The 21,180-nt window shown below is 44.9% G+C and overlaps 1 long non-coding RNA gene across 1 annotated transcript in view; it reads left to right on the forward strand.

The window, feature by feature from the left end:
* LOC145860409 (uncharacterized) overlaps window positions 1-21,180 on the forward strand; it is a 77,566-nt gene that overhangs the window by 38,817 nt on the left and 17,569 nt on the right. The window lies entirely within an intron of this gene.

A 21,180-nucleotide genomic window follows, 5' to 3' on the forward strand; every position in this document is an offset into this window, starting at 1 on the left:
GTTTGCACATATATATTTAAAAAAAAAATGGAATACCTTATTTACATAAGTATTCAGACCCTTTGCTATGAGACTCGAAATTGAGCTCAGGTGCGTCTTTTTTCCATTGATCATCCTTGAGATGTTTCTACAACTTGATTGGAGTCAACCTGTGGTAAATTCAATTGATTGGACATGATTTGGAAAGGCACACACCTGTCTATATAAAAGGTCCCACAGTTGACAGTGGCTGTCAGAGCAAAAACCAAGCCATGAGGAATTGTCCGTAGCGCTCCAAGACAGGACTGTGTTGAGGCACAGATGTGGAGAAGGGTACCAACACATTGAAGGTCCCCAGAACACAGTGGCCTTCATCATTCTGAAATGGAATAAGTTTGGAACCACCAAGACTCTTCCTAGAGCTGGTCACCCGGCCAAACTGAGCAATCAGGGGAGAAGGGCCTTGGTCAGGGAGGTGACCAAGAACCCAATGGTCACTCTGACAGAGCTCTAGAGTTCCTCTGTGGAATTGGGAGAACCTTCCAGAAGGACAACCATCTCTGCAGCACTCCACCAATTAGGCCTTTATGTAGAGTGGCCAGACGGAAGCCACTCCTCGGTAAAAGACAAATGACAGTCCGCTTGGAGTTTGCCAAAAGGCACCTAAAGACTCTCAGACCATGAGAAACAAGACTCTCTGGTCTGATGAAACCAAAATTGAACTATTTGGCCTGAAGGCCAAGCATCACTTCTGGAGGAAACCTGTGGGGACGTTTTTCAGCGGCAGGGACTGGGAGACTAGTCAGGATCGTGGCAAAGATGAACGGAGCAAAGTACAGAGAGATCCTTGATGAAAACCTGCTCCAGAGCACTCAGAACCTTAGACTGGGGCGAAGGTTCACCTTCCAACAGGACAATGACCCTAAGCACACAGCCAAGACAATGCAGGAGTGGCTTCGGGACAAGTCTCTGAATGTCCTTGAGTGGCCCAGCCAGAGCCCGGACTTGAATCCGATTGAGCATTTCTGGAGAGACCTGAAAATAGCTGTGTTGCAACGCCCCCCATCCAACCTGACAGAGCTTGAGAGGATCTGCAGAGAAGAATGGGAGAAACAGGTGTGCCGAGCTCGTGGCGTCAAACCCCACAAAGTACTGAGTTAAAGGTCTGAATTCTTGTGATATTTCCGTTTGAATTTTTTTATAAATTAGCAAAAAAAAATGTCATTATAGTATATTGCGTGTAGATTGATGAGGGGAAAAACAATTTAATCAATTTTAGAATAAAACTGTAACATAACAAAATGTGGAAAAAGTCAAGGGGTCTAAATACTTTCCGAAGGCACTGTATGTCTGTATTTTGCTGCGAACTCAAACGCTCCGGGACCCCAAGACCAATCCCTGGCAGTTTGGAGCATCAGAAGCAGTGAGCGTGGCCAGCCAGTCATTCGTGGTATGTGCTGTGGATATAAGATAGGCCAGATTGGGAAGGCAGTGAGCCAGAGGAATGGTAATTACTGGTGGAAATCAAACACCATCAATTGTAGGGTTTCAACATTTCTGACTGTCCCCCTCCCTTTTGGCCCTTCTCTCCCCTCTCCACCTCCACTTACTCACTCACTCACTCACTCACTCACTCACTCACTCACTCACTCACTCACTCACTCACTCACTCACTCACTCACTCACTCACTCACTCCACCCTTCTTAAGCTTTAAGACTCTCTCTTCCTTCTCCACCTCCACTCACCCACTCACTCACTCTACCCTTCTTAAACTATCAGACTCTCTCTTCCTTCTCCACCTCCACTCACCCACTCACTCACTCTACCCTTCTTAAACTATCAGACTCTCTCTTCCTTCTCCACCCCTCCTTTTACTCTTCTCCATCCTCCACCACTCACCAAATCTCTCCAACTTTCTCCGGTTTTGCCCCCTGTGTTTATAAGTTTTCACCCTTCTTAAAATCCTTTAACACTCTACGCTCCTCTCTACCCTTCTGTCTGCTCCCTTTCAAACTCCCTTCACCCAACCCTACTCCTTCTCCACCCACCCTCCACCCACCCCTTCACCATTCTCCAGCAACCTTTTCTAACCATAATTTTGCCCTCCTTCAGCTTGCTCATCTCCCTACTTTCCAAACTCTCCGCTCTTTCCTCCCTTCTCTCCCTCTCTAATACCCTACTCTTCCTTCTCCATCCTTCTCCATCAGCCATTTGTCCATTCATCTCACCCCTTCTCATTCCAGTGGGGAGTGTAAAAGTTCTGGAAGAATAACCTAAACTCTAAGCCATACCGATATAGGATCTTAATTTGATCTCAATGTTGTTGCTGGAAATGTCCTGTACAGCCTGTAGTGTATTCTAATCAAATTCAATGTTTAAAAAGGATTCTAAAATGTTTAATTTCCACTTAAAAATGTCAGACTTCATTTTCCCTGACAAAAAAAGTATCAACCCCTACAAAAATATCCATTAATTATAATGCAGACAATGATTCACAAAGAGATGTTTTAATATCAGACTTTGTGTCTCCTACAGTCTGACTGGGTACCTGCACTAACCAGCCATTGTGCAATCAAAGGGACTTTCTGACAACCAAGTAGTACCCAGTATACAGTAGTAGTAGTACCCTGTATACACCAGTAGTAGAACCATGTACAGTAGTAGTAGTACCCTGTATACACTAGTAGTAGTACCCTGTATACAGTAGTAGTAGTACCCTGTACAGGAGTAGTAGTACCCGGTATATAGTAGTAGTAGTACCCTGTACACAGTATTAGTAGTACCCTGTATTCAGTAGTAGTAGTACCCTGTATACAGTAGTAGTAGTACCCTGTACAGTAGTAGTAGTACCCTGAACAGTAGTAGTAGAACCCTGTATACAGTAGTAGTAGAACCCTGTACAGTAGTAGTAGTACCCTGTATACACCAGTAGTAGAACCATGTACAGTAGTAGTAGTACCCTGTATACACTAGTAGTAGTACCCTGTATACAGTAGTAGTAGTACCCTGTATACAGTAGTAGTAGTACCCTGTAAAGGAGTAATTGTACCCTGTATACAGTAGTAGTAGTACCCTGTGAACAGTAGTAGTAGTACCCTGTATTCAGTAGTAGTAGTACCCTGTATACAGTAGTAGTAGTACCCTGTACAGTAGTAGTAGTACCCTGTATACAGTAGTAGTAGTACCCTGTACAGTAGTAGTAGAACCCAGTATACAGTTGTAGTAGAACCCTGTACAGTAGTAGTTGTACCCTGTATACACCAGCAGTAGAACCATGTACAGTAGTAGTAGTACCCTGTATACACTAGTAGTAGTACCCTGTATACAGTAGTAGTAGTACCCTGTATACACTAGTAGTAGGACCCTGTATACAGTAGTAGTAGTACCATGTACAGGAGTAATAGTACCCTGTGTACAGTAGTAGTAGTACCCTGTGAACAGTAGTAGTAGTACCCTGTATTCAGTAGTAGTAGTACCCTGTATACAGTAGTAGTAGTACCCTGTACAGTAGTAGTAGTACCCTGTATACAGTAGTAGTAGTACCCTGTACAGTAGTAGTAGAACCCAGTATACAGTTGTAGTAGAACCCTGTACAGTAGTAGTTCTACCCTGTATACACCAGCAGTAGAACCATGTACAGTAGTAGTAGTACCCTGTATACACCAGTAGTAGAACCATGTACAGTAGTAGTAGTACCCTGTATACACTAGTAGTAGTACCCTGTATACAGTAGTAGTAGTACCCTGTACAGGAGTAGTAGTACCCAGTATACAGTAGTAGTAGTACCCTGTACAGTAGTAGTAGTACCCTGTATACAGTATTAGTAGTAGTACCCTGTATACAGTAGTAGTAGTACCCTGTATACAGCAGTAGCAGTACCCTGTACAGTAATAGTAGCACCCTGTACAGTAGTAGTAGTACCTTGTATACAGTAACAGTAGCACCTTGAATACAGTAGTAGTAGTACCCTGTATACAGTAGTAGTAGTAGTACCCTGTATACAGTAGTAGTAGTACCCTGTATACACTAGTAGTAGTACCCTGTATACACTAGTAGTAGTACCCTGTACAGTAATAGTAGAGCCCTGTATACAGTAGTAGTAGAACCCTGTACAGTATTAGTAGTACCCTGTATACACCAGTAGTAGAACCATGTACAGTAGTAGTAGTACCCTGTATAAACTAGTAGTAGTACCCTGTATACAGTAGTAGTAGTACCCTGTATTCAGTAGTAGTAGTACCCTGTATTCAGTAGTAGTAGTACCCTGTATACAGTAGTAGTAGTACCCTGTACAGTAGTAGTAGTACCAAGTACAGTAGTAGTAGTACCCGGTATACAGTAGTAGTAGTACCCTGTACAGTAATAGTAGCACCCTGTATACAGTAGTAGTAGCACCCTGTATACAGTAGTAGTAGCACCCTGTATACAGTAGTAGAAGTACCCTGTACAGTAGTAGTAGTACCCTGTATACAGTAATAGTAGTACCCTGTATAGTAGTAGTAGTACCCTGTATACAGTAGTAGTAGTACCCTGTACAGTAGTAGTAGTACCCTGCATACAGTAGTAGTTGTACCCTGTATACAGTAGTAGTAGTACCCTGTATACAGTAGTAGTAGTACCCTGTACAGTAGTAGTAGTACCCTGTATACAGTAGTAGTAGTACCCTGTATACAGTATTAGTAGTAGTACCCTGTATACAGTAGTAGTAGTACCCTGTATACAGTAGTAGTAGTACCCTGTACAGTAATAGTAGCACCCTGTATACAGTAGTAGTAGCACCCTGTATACAGTAGTAGTAGCACCCTGTATACAGTAGTAGAAGTACCCTATACAGTAGTAGTAGTACCCTTTATACAGTAGTAGTAGTACCCTGTATAGTAGTAGTAGTACCCTGTATACAGTAGTAGTAGTACCATGTACAGTAGTAGTAGTACCCTGCATACAGTAGTAGTTGTACCCTGTATACAGTAGTAGTAGTACCCTGTATACAGTAGTAGTAGTACCCTGTACAGTAATAGTAGCACCCTGTATACAGTAGTAGTAGCACCCTGTATACAGTAGTAGTAGCACCCTGTATACAGTAGTAGTAGCACCCTGTATACAGTAGTAGAAGTACCCTGTACAGTAGTAGTAGTACCCTGTATACAGTAATAGTAGTACCCTGTATAGTAGTAGTTGTACCCTGTATACAGTAGTAGTAGTACCCTGTACAGTAATAGTAGTACCCTGCATACAGTAGTAGTTGTACCCTGTATACAGTAGTAGTAGTACCCTGTATACAGTAGTAGTAGTAGTACCCTGTATACAGTAGTAGTAGTACCCTGTATACGCTAGTAGTAGTACCCTGTACAGTAGTAGTAGAGCCCTGTATACAGTAGTAGTAGAACCCTGTACAGTAGTAGTAGTACCCTGTATACACCAGTAGTAGAACCATGTACAGTAGTAGTAGTACCCTGTATACACTAGTAGTAGTACCCTGTATACAGTAGTAGTAGTACCCTGTATTCAGTAGTAGTAGTACCCTGTATACAGTAGTAGTAGTACCCTGTACAGTAGTAGTAGTACCCTGTATACAGTAGTAGTAGTACCAAGTACAGTAGTAGTAGTACCCGGTATACAGTAGTAGTAGTACCCTGTACAATAGTAGTAGTACCCTGTACAGTAGTAGTAGTACCCTGCATACAGTAGTAGTTGTACCCTGTATACAGTAGTAGTAGTACCCTGTATACAGTAGTAGTAGTACCCTGTACAGTAGTAGTAGTACCCTGTATACAGTAGTAGTAGTACCCTGTATACAGTATTCGTAGTAGTACCCTGTATACAGTAGTAGTAGTACCCTGTATACAGTAGTAGTAGTACCCTGTACAGTAATAGTAGCACCCTGTATACAGTAGTAGTAGCACCCTGTATACAGTAGTAGTAGCACCCTGTATACAGTAGTAGAAGTACCCTATACAGTAGTAGTAGTACCCTGTATACAGTAGTAGTAGTACCCTGTATAGTAGTAGTAGTACCCTGTATACAGTAGTAGTAGTACCATGTACAGTAGTAGTAGTACCCTGCATACAGTAGTAGTTGTACCCTGTATACAGTAGTAGTAGTACCCTGTATACAGTAGTAGTAGTACCCTGTACAGTAATAGTAGCACCCTGTATACAGTAGTAGTAGCACCCTGTATACAGTAGTAGTAGCACCCTGTATACAGTAGTAGTAGCACCCTGTATACAGTAGTAGAAGTACCCTGTACAGTAGTAGTAGTACCCTGTATACAGTAATAGTAGTACCCTGTATAGTAGTAGTTGTACCCTGTATACAGTAGTAGTAGTACCCTGTACAGTAATAGTAGTACCCTGCATACAGTAGTAGTTGTACCCTGTATACAGTAGTAGTAGTACCCTGTATACAGTAGTAGTAGTAGTACCCTGTATACAGTAGTAGTAGTACCCTGTATACACTAGTAGTAGTACCCTGTACAGTAGTAGTAGAGCCCTGTATACAGTAGTAGTAGAACCCTGTACAGTAGTAGTAGTACCCTGTATACACCAGTAGTAGAACCATGTACAGTAGTAGTAGTACCCTGTATACACTAGTAGTAGTACCCTGTATACAGTAGTAGTAGTACCCTGTATTCAGTAGTAGTAGTACCCTGTATACAGTAGTAGTAGTACCCTGTACAGTAGTAGTAGTACCCTGTATACAGTAGTAGTAGTACCAAGTACAGTAGTAGTAGTACCCGGTATACAGTAGTAGTAGTACCCTGTACAATAGTAGTAGTACCCTGTATACAGTAGTAGTAGTACCTTGTATACAGTAGTAGTAGTACCCTGTATACAGTAGTAGTAGTACCCTGTACAGTAATAGTAGCACCCTGTATACAGTAGTAGTAGCACCCTGTACACAGTAGTAGTAGCACCCTGTATACAGTAGTAGAAGTACCCTGTACAGTAGTAGTAGTACCCTGTATACAGTAATAGTAGTACCCTGTATAGTAGTAGTAGTACCCTGTATACAGTAGTAGTTGTACCCTGTATACAGTAGTAGTAGTACCCTGTAAACAGTAGTAGTAGTACCCTGTACAGTAATAGTAGCACCCTGTATACAGTAGTAGTAGCACCCTGTATACAGTAGTAGTAGCACCCTGTATACAGTAGTAGTAGCACCCTGTATACAGTAGTAGAAGTACCCTGTACAGTAGTAGTAGTACCCTGTATACAGTAATAGTAGTACCCTGTATAGTAGTAGTTGTACCCTGTATACAGTAGTAGTAGTATCCTGTACAGTAGTAGTAGTACCCTGCATACAGTAGTAGTTGTACCCTGTATACAGTAGTAGTAGTACCCTGTATACAGTAGTAGTAGTAGTACCCTGTATACAGTAGTAGTAGTACCCTGTATACACTAGTAGTAGTACCCTGTACAGTAGTAGTAGAGCCCTGTATACAGTAGTAGTAGAACCCTGTACAGTAGTAGTAGTACCCTGTATACACCAGTAGTAGAACCATGTACAGTAGTAGTAGTACCCTGTATACACTAGTAGTAGTACCCTGTATACAGTAGTAGTAGTACCCTGTATTCAGTAGTAGTAGTACCCTGTATACAGTAGTAGTAGTACCCTGTACAGTAGTAGTAGTACCCTGTATACAGTAGTAGTAGTACCCTGTACAATAGTAGTAGTACCCTGTATACAGTAGTAGTAGTACCCTGTATTCAGTAGTAGTAGTACCCTGTATACAGTAGTAGTAGTACCCTGTACAGTAGTAGTAGTACCCGGTATACAGTAGTAGTAGTACCCTGTACAATAGTAGTAGTACCCTGTATACAGTAGTAGTAGTACCTTGTATACAGTAGTAGTAGTACCCTGTATACAGTAGTAGTAGTACCCTGTACAGTAATAGTAGCACCCTGTATACAGTAGTAGTAGCACCCTGTACACAGTAGTAGTAGCACCCTGTATACAGTAGTAGAAGTACCCTGTACAGTAGTAGTAGTACCCTGTATACAGTAATAGTAGTACCCTGTATAGTAGTAGTAGTACCCTGTATACAGTAGTAGTAGTACCCTGTACAGTAGTAGTAGTACCCTGCATACAGTAGTAGTTGTACCCTGTATACAGTAGTAGTAGTACCCTGTATACAGTAGTAGTACCCTGTACAGTAGTAGTAGTACCCTGTATACAGTAGTAGTTGTACCCTGTATACAGTATTAGTAGTAGTACCCTGTATACAGTAGTAGTTGTACCCTGTACAGTAATAGTAGTACACTGTATACAGTAGTAGTACCCTAAATACAGTAGTAGTAGTACCCTGTATACACTAGTAGTAGTACCCTGTATACACTAGTAGTAGTACCCTGTACAGTAGTAGTAGTACCCTGTATACAGTAATAGTAGCACCCTGTATACAGTAGTAGTAGTACCCTGTATACAGTAGTAGTAGTACCCTGTATACGGTAGTAGTAGTACCCTGTATACAGTAGTAGTAGTACCCTGTATACAGTAATAGAAGCACCCTGTATACAGTAGTAGTAGTACCCTGTATACTGTAGTAGTAGTACCCTGTATACAGTAGTAGTAGTAATACCCTGTATACAGCTGTAGTAGTACCCTGTATACACTTGTAGTAGTACCCTGTATACAGTATTAGTAGTAGGACCCTGTATACAGTAGTAGTTGTACCCCGTACAGCAGGTTGTAGAGTGCCATTTGGAACATAGCCTACTGCATGTTCCTCCCTGCTGAGTAACAGGCCTGTGATTGATGCAGGGGGAGAAGGGATAGCGGCTGGACCCTGAGACCTTCAGCTGCTACAGTCACATAGGTCCACAGTGTGTGTGTGTGTGTGTGTGTGTGTGTGTGTGTGTGTGTGTGTGTGTGTGTGTGTGTGTGTGTGTGTGTGTGTGTGTGTGTGTGTGTGTGTATATAGAGAGGTTGTTGAGAGAGTGTCTGGGCCAGAGTGTTGGCAGACAGAGAGGGAGAGTGTTTTACGAGCTGAATGTCGACCCTCTTATCTCCCATGACTTCTCTGGGTTACAGCAGCCACCCGCCCGTCTGGCCCAAGACAAATAGCAGAAGGAAGAGACACATTAAGAGCCAGGAAAACACTCACATACACAAACACACAATCTCACACAATCTCACACACACACACACACACACACACACACACACACACACACACACACACACACACACACACACACACACACACACACACACACACACACACACACACACACACACACACACACTGATTTGAGTGCATTAAGCAGCAGGTCCAGACAGCAAAATTGAGCCTTGCACATTGTCGTCTGTTCCCGCTGCGCCATGGCAACAAGCACTTCTGTCACGTCCTGAACATAGTAAAATGTTATTTTCTATGGTAGATTAGGTCAGGGCGTGACAGGGGGTGTTTTTCTATGTTTTGTATTTCTATCTTCATGTTCTAGTTTTTATATTTCTATGTTGGTTTTGTTTGGGATGATCTCCTATTAGAGGCAGCTGGCCCACGTTGTCTCTAATTGGAGATCATACTTAAGTAGGGCTTTTTCTACCTGGTGTTGTGGGATCTTGTTTTTGTATTGCTCAGTGAAGCCTGCAGAACGTGACGTTCGTTTTTCTTTGTTTATTGTTTTGTATAGTGCTCTGAGTATAATAATAAATATTTATCATGAGCACTCAACACGCTGCACCTTGGTCTACTCCTTACGACGATCGCCACCACCAAAGGACCAAGCAGCATGATCAGGAGTGGACCTGGGAGGACATTTTGAATGGCAAGGGATCCTGGACGTGGGAGGAGATCCAGGCTGGATGGGATCGCCTCCCATGGGAACAGGTGGAGGCAGCGAGAGCAGAATGGCAACGTTACGAGGAAAGAGCACGGCAACGACGGAAGCATGAGAGGCACCCCCAAAAAAGGTTTTGGGGGGCACACGGGGAGTTTGGCAGAGTCAGGGTGGAGACCTGAGCCAATTCCCTGTGCTTACCATGGGGAGCGAGTGAAGAAGCAAGCACCGTGTTATGCGGTGATGCGAACTGTGTCGCCAGTGCGCATTCACAGCCCGGTGCGATCTGTGCCCGCGCCCCGCATTCGCCGTGCTAGGTTGAGCATTCAGCCAGAAAGGGTGGTTCCGGCAAAGCACTCCTGGTCTCCAGTTCGCCTTCTCAGTCCAAGATATCCTGCACCGGCGCTACGCACCCTGTCGCCGGTGCGCTTGCACAGCCCAGTTCGTCCTGTGCCCGCGCCCCGCACTTGCCGGGCTAAAGCAAGCATCCAGTCAGGATGGGTTGTGCCAGCCATAAGCTCCAGACCTCCAGTGCGCCTTCACAGCCAGGTATATCCTGCGCCAGTTCTACGTACTGTGTCGCCAGTGCGCCTGCACAGCCCAGTTCGTCCTGTGCCAGCGACCCGCCCTTGCCAGACTAAAGTAAGCATCCAGCCAGGACGGGTTGTACCAGCCATAAGCTCCAGACCTCCAGTGCGCCTCCACGGCCCAGTATACCCTGTGCCTGCTCTGCACACCCGGCCTCCAGCTACGTTCCCTAGTCCAGAGCTCTCAGCGACGTTCCCCAGTCCGGAGCCTCCAGCGGCATTCCCTAGTCCGGTGAGACCTGTTCCGGCTCCACGTACGAAGCCTCCAGTGATGATCCATGGCCCGGAGCCTGTAGGGATAATCCATGGCAAGAAGCCTGTAGGGATGATCCATGACCCGGAGCCTGTAGAGATGATCCATGGCACAAAGCCTCCAGTGGTGATCCAAGGCATGGAGCCTGCAGTGATGATCCATGGCATGGAGCCTGTAGCGACGGTCCCCAGTCCGGAACCTCCTGAGACGGTCCCCAGTCCGGAACCTCCTGAGACGGTCCCCAGTCCGGAACCTCCTGAGACGGTCCCCAGTCCGGAACCTCCTGAGACGGTCCGCAGCTCGGAACCTCCTGAGACGGCCCGCAGCTCGGAACCTCCTGAGACGGCCCGCAGCTCGGAACCTCCTGAGACGGCCCGCAGCCCAGAGTCTCCAGCGGCGGCCCGCAGCCCAGAACCTCCGGCAATGACCTCCGGTTCTGTGCTGCAGTCCGGTGGCACAGAAGCAGAGGGATCAGCGGGCAGAGCGGGGTTTACGCCCCGAACCAGAGCCGCCTCATCTGTTGGAGGATCCGCAGGGTAAGGTTATGTGTACTGCACCAGAGCCGCCATAGACATTAGTTACCCACCCTACCCTCCCTTTTGTTTTTTTTTGTTTTGGGGGGGGGGTTTGTTGTTTTGTTTATCGGAGTTCGCACCTTTGGGGGGGGTACTGTCACGTCCTGACCATAGTAAGATGTTATTTTCTATGGTAGAGTAGGTCAGGGCGTGACAGGGTGTTTTTCTATGTTTTGTATTTCTATGTTCATGTTTTTGTATTTCTATGTTGGTTTTGTTTGGGATGATCTCCAATTAGAGGCAGCTGGTCCTCGTTGTCTCTAATTGGAGATCATACTTAAGTAGGGGTTTTTCCACCTGGTGTTGTGGGATCTTGTTTTTGTATTGCTCAGTGAACCCTGCAGAACGTGATGTTCGTGTTTCTTTGTTTATTGTTTTGTATAGTGTTCTGAGTATAATAGTAAATATTTATCATGAGCACTCAACACGCTGCACCTTGGTCTACTCCTTACGACAATCATCACAACTTCCTCTTTCCTGTTTTCCGATGGTGCGAAGGAGAGGTGTTCACCCAGACAAACACACACACACGCACACACACGCACCACGCCCATGCACGAGCGTACACACATACACACCCATTCACGTCCATGCACACACACACACACACACACACACACACACACACACACACACACACACACACACACACACACACACACACACACACACACACACACACATTTGAACGTGTTACTATTTGACTGTGAAATATGAGTGTGATAAAGACTTAATTATTTGTTGTGAAGAGTAAGTAATCCGATGAGAGTTCCGTTTATGACCAAGTGAACCTCTGAAGTTAGTTGTATATGTCAGATAGAAATTAATGGTGCCAATGTTGACATGAGGATTATGGTTTACAATAAGTACAGTAAAATGACTCAGTGGTTGTATGTCTTTGTTTTTTGACACTCGCTATAAAGACATCACTCCCAAGCACCCTACCTGTCACAATGTAAGACAACAAACATGCCATTAACAAAAAAAAACTTTCCCTTTCCTCATTAGTATGATGGGTGCAGTAAAAACAAAGCAGAAACCAATCAAAATATTTTCACATTCTGCGAAAGAGAAAATGTCGGGAAAATCCCGAATGAGGCGATTATCTGATAATGATAAAAAGAACAATGGGACAGCTGTCAGCACTTTAAATATGTACCTAACTCAGCCAGAAGATGACCGGCCACCCCTCAGAGCCTGGTTCCTCTCTAGGTTTCCTCTTAGGTTACTGCCTTTCTAGGGAGTTTTTCCTAGCCACCGTGCTTCAACATCTGCATTGCTTACTGTTTGGGGTTTTAGGCTGGGTTTCTGTACAGCACTTTGTGACATCTGCTGATGTAAGAAGGGCTTTATAAATACATTTGATTGATTGAATGATAAATGGATGCAGTCTCCATGGATGGAACTTAGTCCCTATAGGGTGCACTACTTCCCTGCTCAAAAGTAGTGCGGTATAAACAAGATGAGGAGCTGCATACAACATGACTGAGCAAAATGTTACAGTTTGTCAGTTTGTCTGTCTGACCTACACACTGACAGACTGACCGATAGACTGACCAATAGACTGACAGACTGACCGATAGACTGACCAATAGACTGACCAACACACTGACAGACTGACCGATAGACTGACCAATAGACTGACAGACTGACCGATAGACTGACCAATAGACTGACCGACAGACTGACCGATAGACTGACTGACAGACTGACCCATAGACTGATTGACAGACTGACCATTAGACTGACCGACAGACTGACCAATAATCTGACTGACAGACTGACCGATAGACTGATTGACAGACTGACCGTTAGACTGACAAATAGACTGACTAATAGACTGACCGATAGACTGACCGATAGACTGACTGACTGACTGACCGATAGACTGACTGATAGACTGACCGATAGACTGACCGATAGACTGACTGACAGACTGACCGATAGACTGACCCATAGACTGACCGACAGACTGACTGATAGACTGACCGATAGACTGACCGATAGACTGACTGACAGACTGACTGACAGACTGACCGATATACTGACTGATAGACTGACCGATAGACTGACAGACTGACTGACAGACTGACCGGTAGACTGACCGATAGACTGACTGACAGACTGACCGATAGACTGACCGACAGATTGACTGACAGACTGACCGATAGACTGACTGATAGACTGACCAATAGACTGACAGACTGACTGACAGACTGACCGATAGACTGACTGATAGACTGACAGACTGACCGATAGACTGACCGATAGACTGACTGACAGACTGACCGATAGACTGACCCATAGACTGACCGACAGACTGACCGATAGACTGACCGATAGACTGACCGATAGACTGACCGATAGACTGACCGATAGACTGATAGACCGATTGACAGACTGACTGACAGACTGACCGATAGACTGACTGACAGACTGACCGATAGACTGATAGACTGACTGATAGACTGACAGACTGACTGACCGATAGACTGACCCATAGACTGACCGACAGACTGACTGATAGACTGACCGATAGACTGACCGATAGACCGACTGACAGACTGACTGATAGACTGACCCATAGACTGACCGACAGACTGACTGATAGACTGACCGATAGACTGACCGATTGACAGACTGACTGACAGACTGACCGATATACTGACTGATAGACTGACCGATAGACTGACAGACTGACTGACAGACTGACCGATAGACTGACCGATAGACTGACTGACAGACTGACCGATAGACTGACCGACAGATTGACTGACAGACTGACCGATAGACTCACTGATAGACTGACCAATAGACTGACAGACTGACTGACAGACTGACCGATAGACTGACTGATAGACTGACCGATAGACTGACAGACTGACCGATAGACTGACCGATAGACTGATAGACCGATTGACAGACTGACTGACAGACTGACCGATAGACTGACTGACAGACTGACCGATAGACTGATAGACTGACTGATAGACTGACAGACTGACTGACAGACTGACCAATAGACTGACCGATAGACTGACCGATAGACTGATAGACCGATTGACAGACTGACTGACAGACTGACCGATAGACTGACTGACAGACTGACCGATAGACTGATAGACTGACTGATAGATAGACTGACCGATAGACTGACCGATAGACTGACTGACTGACCGATAGACTGACTAATAGACTGACAGACTGACCTATAGACTGACCGACAGACAGACTGACAGACTGACCGATAGACTGACAGACTGACCGATAGACTGACCGATAGACTGACTGACAGACTCATTCATTCACAGTTTGAACTGAAACAACAACAATAACATTCCGTCTGGTATGACTATGAATATGTATTATTAGTAGTTTTGTGAGAGTGGATTGTTCACCAACCAATACACTTAGAGACTCACTCACTCACTCACTCACTCACTCACTCACTCACTCACTCACTCACTCACTAACTCACTCACTCAATCACTCAATCACTCATTCAAACAATAACTCACTCAATCGCTCACTATCTCACTCAATCACTCACTTACACACTCACTCACTCAAATACTCACTCACAGACTGAGAGACTTTTCTTCCTTTCCTGGGTTTTGATTGTGATTTTGTGTGTGTGTGTGTGTGTGTGTGTGTGTGTGTGTGTGTGTGTGTGTGTGTGTGTGTGTGTGTGTGTGTGTGTGTGTGTGTGTGTGTGTATAGAGAGGTTGTTGAGAGAGTGTCTGGGCCAGAGTGTTGGCAGACAGAGAGGGAGAGTGTTTTACGAGCTGAATGTCGACCCTCTTATCTCCCATGACTTCTCTGGGTTACAGCAGCCACCCGCCCGTCTGGCCCAAGACAAATAGCAGAAGGAAGAGACACATTAAGAGCCAGGAAAACACTCACATACACAAACACACAATCTCACACACACACACGCACACACTGATTTGAGCGCATTAAGCAGCAGGTCCAGACAGCAAATTTGAACCTTGCACATTGTCGTCTGTTCCCGCTGCGCCATGGCAACAAGCACTTCCTCTTTCCTGTTTTCCGATGGTGCCAAGAAGAGGTGTTCACCCAGGCAAACACGCACACACACGCACCACGCCCATGCACGAGCGTACACACACATACCCATTCACGTCCATGCACACACACACACACACACACACACACACACACACACACACACACACACACACACACACACACACACACACACATTGATTGAATGATAAATGGATACAGTCTCCATGGATGGACCTTAGTCCCTATACGGTGCACTACTTCCCTGCTGAAAAGTAGTGCACTACATTACAAAGGCAAAGAGAGGATATAAACAAGATGAGGAGCTGCGTACAACATGACTGAGCAAAATGTTACAGTTTGTCAGTCTGTCTGTCTGACCTACACACTGACAGACTGACCGATAGACTGACCAATAGACTGACCGATAGACTGACCAATAGACTGACCAATAGACTGACAGACTGACCGATAGACTGACCAATAGACTGACCGACAGACTGACCGATAGACTGACTGACAGACTGACCCAAAGACTGACTGACAGACTGACCGTTAGACTGACAGACTGACCGATAGACTGACTGATAGACTGACCGACAGACTGACCGATAGACTGACTGACAGACTGACCCATAGACTGACTGACAGACTGACCGTTAGACTGACAGACTGACCGATAGACTGACTGATAGACTGACCGATAGACTGACCGATAGACTGACTGACAGACTCATTCATTCACAGGTTGAACTGAAAAAACAAAAATAACATTCCGTCTGGTTTGACTATGAATATGTATTATTATTTAAGTAGTTTTGTGAGAGTGGATTGTTCACCAACCAATACACTTAGAGACTCAATCACTCACTCACTCACTCACTCACTCACTCACTCACTCACTCACTCAATCACTCATCTACTCATTCAAACAATAACTCACTCAATCACTCACTTACACGCTCACTCACTCAAATACTCACTCACAGACTGAGACTTTTCTTCCTTTCCTGGGTTTTGATGTGTGTGTGTGTGTGTGTGTGTGTGTGTGTGTGTGTGTGTGTGTGTGTGTGTGTGTGTGTGTGTGTGTGTGTGTGTGTGTGTGAGTGTTTGTGTGTGTGTGTGTGTGTGTGTGTGTGTGTGTGTGTGTGTGTGTGTGTGTGTGTGTGTGTGTGTGTGTGTGTGTGTGTGTGTGATTGTGTCCGTGCTCATGGATATTATGACCATAGGTCTGCTCTGTACTGTGTCTTGATGGTCTGCTATTTGACTGTATGATTTAGTGAAGGGAGTCTGTTCAAAGCACTGGCCCAGAGCTTTCTGGCTATGAGGCTAAGGACGCTCTCACCTCACTCATCTTTTATGGCCAACATTCCGCCCCTAAATAAATCATCGCGGGCGCACGTACCTCGAAGAGAAAAGGCTCACACACAGATACACTCTCTTTCACCTATCACACACACGTGAACATACACGCGTGCGCACATGCGCACACAAACACACTCACACACACATACAAACACACTCACACATACACACACACACAAACACACTCACACACACACACACAAACACACACACACAAACACACTCACACACACACACACACACACACACACACACACACACACACACACACACACACACACACACACACACACACACACACACACACACACACACACAGAGAGAGAGAGACTATCTTGCCTTTCAACACAAACACACACACACCAATAAAGAGAATGAATGCTGCTGCCTCGATCCATGATGACAGAGTTGTCTGGGGCCTCGGTCACATGACCCCTGATCCTAACGTCTGCTCTAATGGTAACCCTTGTGCTCTGTTCACGTCTCACTCATAAAGCGGTTCTGATTCCCTGTAAATACAAACAGGTTGCAATCAGCTATGGTCAGCTATGTTTAGCTATGGTCAGCTATGGTCAGCTAAGGCAGTGTGGTCAGCTATGGTCAGCTATGGTCAGCTATGTTTAGCTATGGTCAGCTATGGTCAGCTAAGGCAGTGTGGTCAGCTATGGTCAGTTATGGTCAGCTATGGTCAGCTAAGGCAGTGTGGTCAGCTATGGTCAGTTATGGTCAGTTATGGTCAGCTAAGGCAGTGTGGTCAGCTATGGTCAGTTATGGTCAGTTATGGTCAGTTATGGTCAGCTAAGGCAGTGTGGTCAGCTATGGTCAGTTATCGTCAGTTATGGTCAGCTATGGTCAGCTAAGGCAGTGTGGTCAGCTATGGTCAGTTATCGTCAGTTATGGTCAGCTATGGTCAGCTAAGGCAGTATGGTCAGCTATGGTCAGTTATGGTCAGTTATGGTCAGCTAAGGCAGTGTGGTCAGCTATGGTTAGCTATGGTCAGCTATAGTTAGCTATGGTCAATTATGGTCAGTTATGGTCAGTTATGGTCAGCTATGGTCAGCTAAGGCAGTGTGGTCAGCTATGGTCAGCTATAGTCAGCTATGGTCAGCTAAGGCATGTGGCCAGCTATGGCCAGCTATGGTCAGCTAAGGCAGTGTGGCCAGCTATGGTCAGCTATGGCAGTCTGGTCAGCTATGGTCAGCTAAGGCAGTGTGGTCAGAAACATTAGTGATTTATCTGACCCCAAACATTTTTTCTTTCTGTTATTGTTTTATTCATCCCTTTTTTTCTCCTCAAATTCTGTTGTTTCTTGTGTTTTTCCGTTCCCATGATTCAACAGGGCCGCTGTGCTGTGTTTTCCTGTGTTGCCAGGACAAGAGATAGTGTAGCCTAGCGGTCAGAGTGCGGGGCCAGTGACCGAAAGGTTTCTGGTTTGAATCCCCAAGCAGACAAGGTGAAAAAAACAGTTCGATGTGCCCTTGAGCAAGACACTTAACCCTTATTGCTCCTGTAAATTACTCTGGATTACTGTCAATCTAAAAACCTGATTTGTACAGAAACCCGATGGTGGTCTATTGTTTGGTAGGGTCTTATCTGTCTAGTACATGGTCCTAGTGGGTTGATAGGTGGTCCGGTAGGGTCCTGTCTGTGTAGTACATGGTCCTAGTGGATTGATATGTGGTCCGGTAGGGTCTGTGTAGTACATGGTCCTAGTGGATTGATAGGTGGTCCAGTAGGGTCTGTGTAGTACATGGTCCTAGTGGATTGATAGGTGGTCTGGTAGGGTCTGTGTAGTACATGGTCCTAGTGGATTGATAGGTGGCCCGGTAGGGTCTGTGTAGTACATGGTCCTAGTGGATTGATAGGTGGTCCAGTAGGGTCTGTGTAGTACATGGTCCTAGTGGATTGATAGGGGGTCCGGTAGGGTCCTGTCTGTGTAGTACATGGTCCTAGTGGATTGATCAGCAGCCTGACAGCAGATTCAGTAAGTGTCTGACCCCTGGTTATTTAGATTTATGCACCAGTGTTAGGCCGGATAGGAGGTCCAGTCTCTAACCAGGTTTCCATCCAACCTTTTTATGTGAGTAAAGTACATGTTGGATAGAAAATGTTGTAAACAGCTAATTTGTCGGTAAACTTTCCAAAGGTGGGATCTTTTTGTGTCGGTATGGTGGTGGAAAACAGCTATTTGTGCATGATATGGCAGTGGAAATCACCTTTATGTGTCACGCCTGCTCCCGCTCTTCCCCCATGGCGCTCGAGGGCGCCAAGCTCCCCAGCATTACTCACTCCTGCCACCATCATTACGCACACCTGCCTTCCCCCATCACGCGCATCAGCGATTATTTGACTCACCTGGACTCAATCACCTGTCATTACCTCTCCTATATATGTCTGTTCCTACGCTCTGTTCCCTGCTTCAGCATTGATTGTCATATGTCCTTGTATACCCGTGTGCTGACGCTGTTCCTGTCTTGTTCCATGTCTGTTCCGATTAAATGTTTGACTCCCCGTACCTGCTTCTCTACTCCAGTGTTGGTCCTTACATTTATGTGCACGATATGGCAGTGGAAACGCCTTTATGTGCGAGATATGGCGGTGGAAATGCCTTTATGTGCGAGATATGGAGGTGGAAACGCCTTTATGTGAGAGATATGGAGGTGGAAACGCCTTTTTGTTCGAGATATGGCGGTGGAAACATATTTTTTGTGCGAGATATGGAGGTGGAAAACATCTTTTTGTGTGAGATATGGCGGTGGAAACGCCTTTATGCGCAAATATTTACATAAAACCATTATTTGGTAAATGGGAATTTAACTGCAAAAGTTATTTTTACGTGCACTATGTTATCACACACTGTGTTTTATCCGTGCTCGTCGTCCTCACCAGGGTCTTGACCTGACTGCAGTTTGGCGTCGTAACTGACTTCAGTAGGAAAATTCTCACCTTTGATGGCCACTGCCATGCTGGAGAAGTGCGCTCTTCACGGATGAATCGCGGTTTCAACTGTACCGGGCAGATGGCAAACCATGTGTATGGTGTCATGTGTGTGAGCGGTTTGCTGAAGTCAACGTATTGAACAGAGTTCCCCATGGTGGCGGAAGGGTTATGTTGTGGGCAAACATAAGCTACGGACAATGAACACAATTACATTTTATTGATGGCAATTTGAATGCAGTGACAAACCATGACGAGGCAAATGGTGTTCACACCAAATACGTGCCCGTACCTTTTTTTCTAAGGTATCTGTGACCAACAGATGCATGTCTGTCTTCCCAGTCGTGTGGAATCCATAGATTAGGGCCTAATGAATGTATTTAAATTGACTGATTTCCTTATGAACTGTAACTCTGAAAAATGTTTGAAATTGTTGCGTGTTGTGTTTATTTTTCTGTTCAGACACATACTCCCTCCCATTACACGACCCACACGACAAAGCAGTAGCATCTACACTATATCAAAAATAATTACAATTGAAAATTCCAATGGTTGGTGTATTACTCCTCAGACAGCCATTTCAAATGTCAAAGATTGCATAATGTTGGACTTACTGTAAAACAAATCTTAAAACAGGGGTAAAAAATGAAGACAAATGTAACCAGTAATCCATACATGCTGTCGTGCTGTTATCGTGGTTAGGTGTTTTCCCTGCTTATGACTAGGTTGCCTAGGTCAGGAAAAGCTCCTGGGCCTGTATTCATAAGGCATCTCAGAGTATGAGTTTCCATCTAGGATCAAGTCCCACCGGTCCATGTAATATTATTCATTATGAGTAAAAAGACCAATCTAATCCTAGATCAGCACGCCTCCCTAGCATTGTTGTATGTCTCCAATAGAGAACCATACAGGGAACAGGGCACATGTTCCAATCAGATACTTTTCTTGATAAGAGGTGAAAATCAATATTTAGTGAAGTTGAGATTCTTCAACAGTATTATGTAGTATTTGTCATTCATCACAATTGAAGTGTATTTAGCTAGAAACCCTCTAATATACCAAGTCACTGTATTTCAGCCCCATTAATCATTTGACAGAACGTAAGGGATCACTGTGTGTGTGTCCTACCCTCTGGATGATGTCCAGGAGGCTGGTGAAGTGGTGTGTGTGTGTGTGTGTGTGTGTGTGTGTGTGTGTGTGTGTGTGTGTGTGTGTGTGTGTGTGGTGTGTGTGTGTGTGTGTGTGTGTGTGTGTGTGTGTGTGTGTGTGTGTGTGTGTGTGGGTGGGTGTGTGTGGGTGGGTGGGTGCACGTGTGTATCAAATAACAAAAATATATATTGGTCGTGTACACATATTTTGCAGATGTTATCACAGGTGTAGTGAAATTATTATGTTCCTAGCTCCAACATTACAGTAATACCTGACAATACAAAACAATACGCACAAATTATGGACAGTATATGAATAGAAAAGGTGTCTACAGCAGTAGTTAAATAGGATGATTCTTTATTAGAATACAGTATATACACATGAAGTGGGTAAACAGTATGTAAACATTATTAAAACGATCAGTGTTCAATGACTATGTACATAGGGCAGCAGCCTCTAAGGTGAAGGGTAGTTAGAGTAACCGGGTGGTTGCCGGCTAGTAACAGTGACTAAAGTTCAGAGCAGA

The sequence above is a fragment of the Salmo salar genome, chromosome 14, assembly GCF_965601325.2.
Source record: "Salmo salar chromosome 14, fSalSal1, whole genome shotgun sequence".
Lineage (NCBI taxonomy): Eukaryota > Metazoa > Chordata > Actinopteri > Salmoniformes > Salmonidae > Salmo > Salmo salar.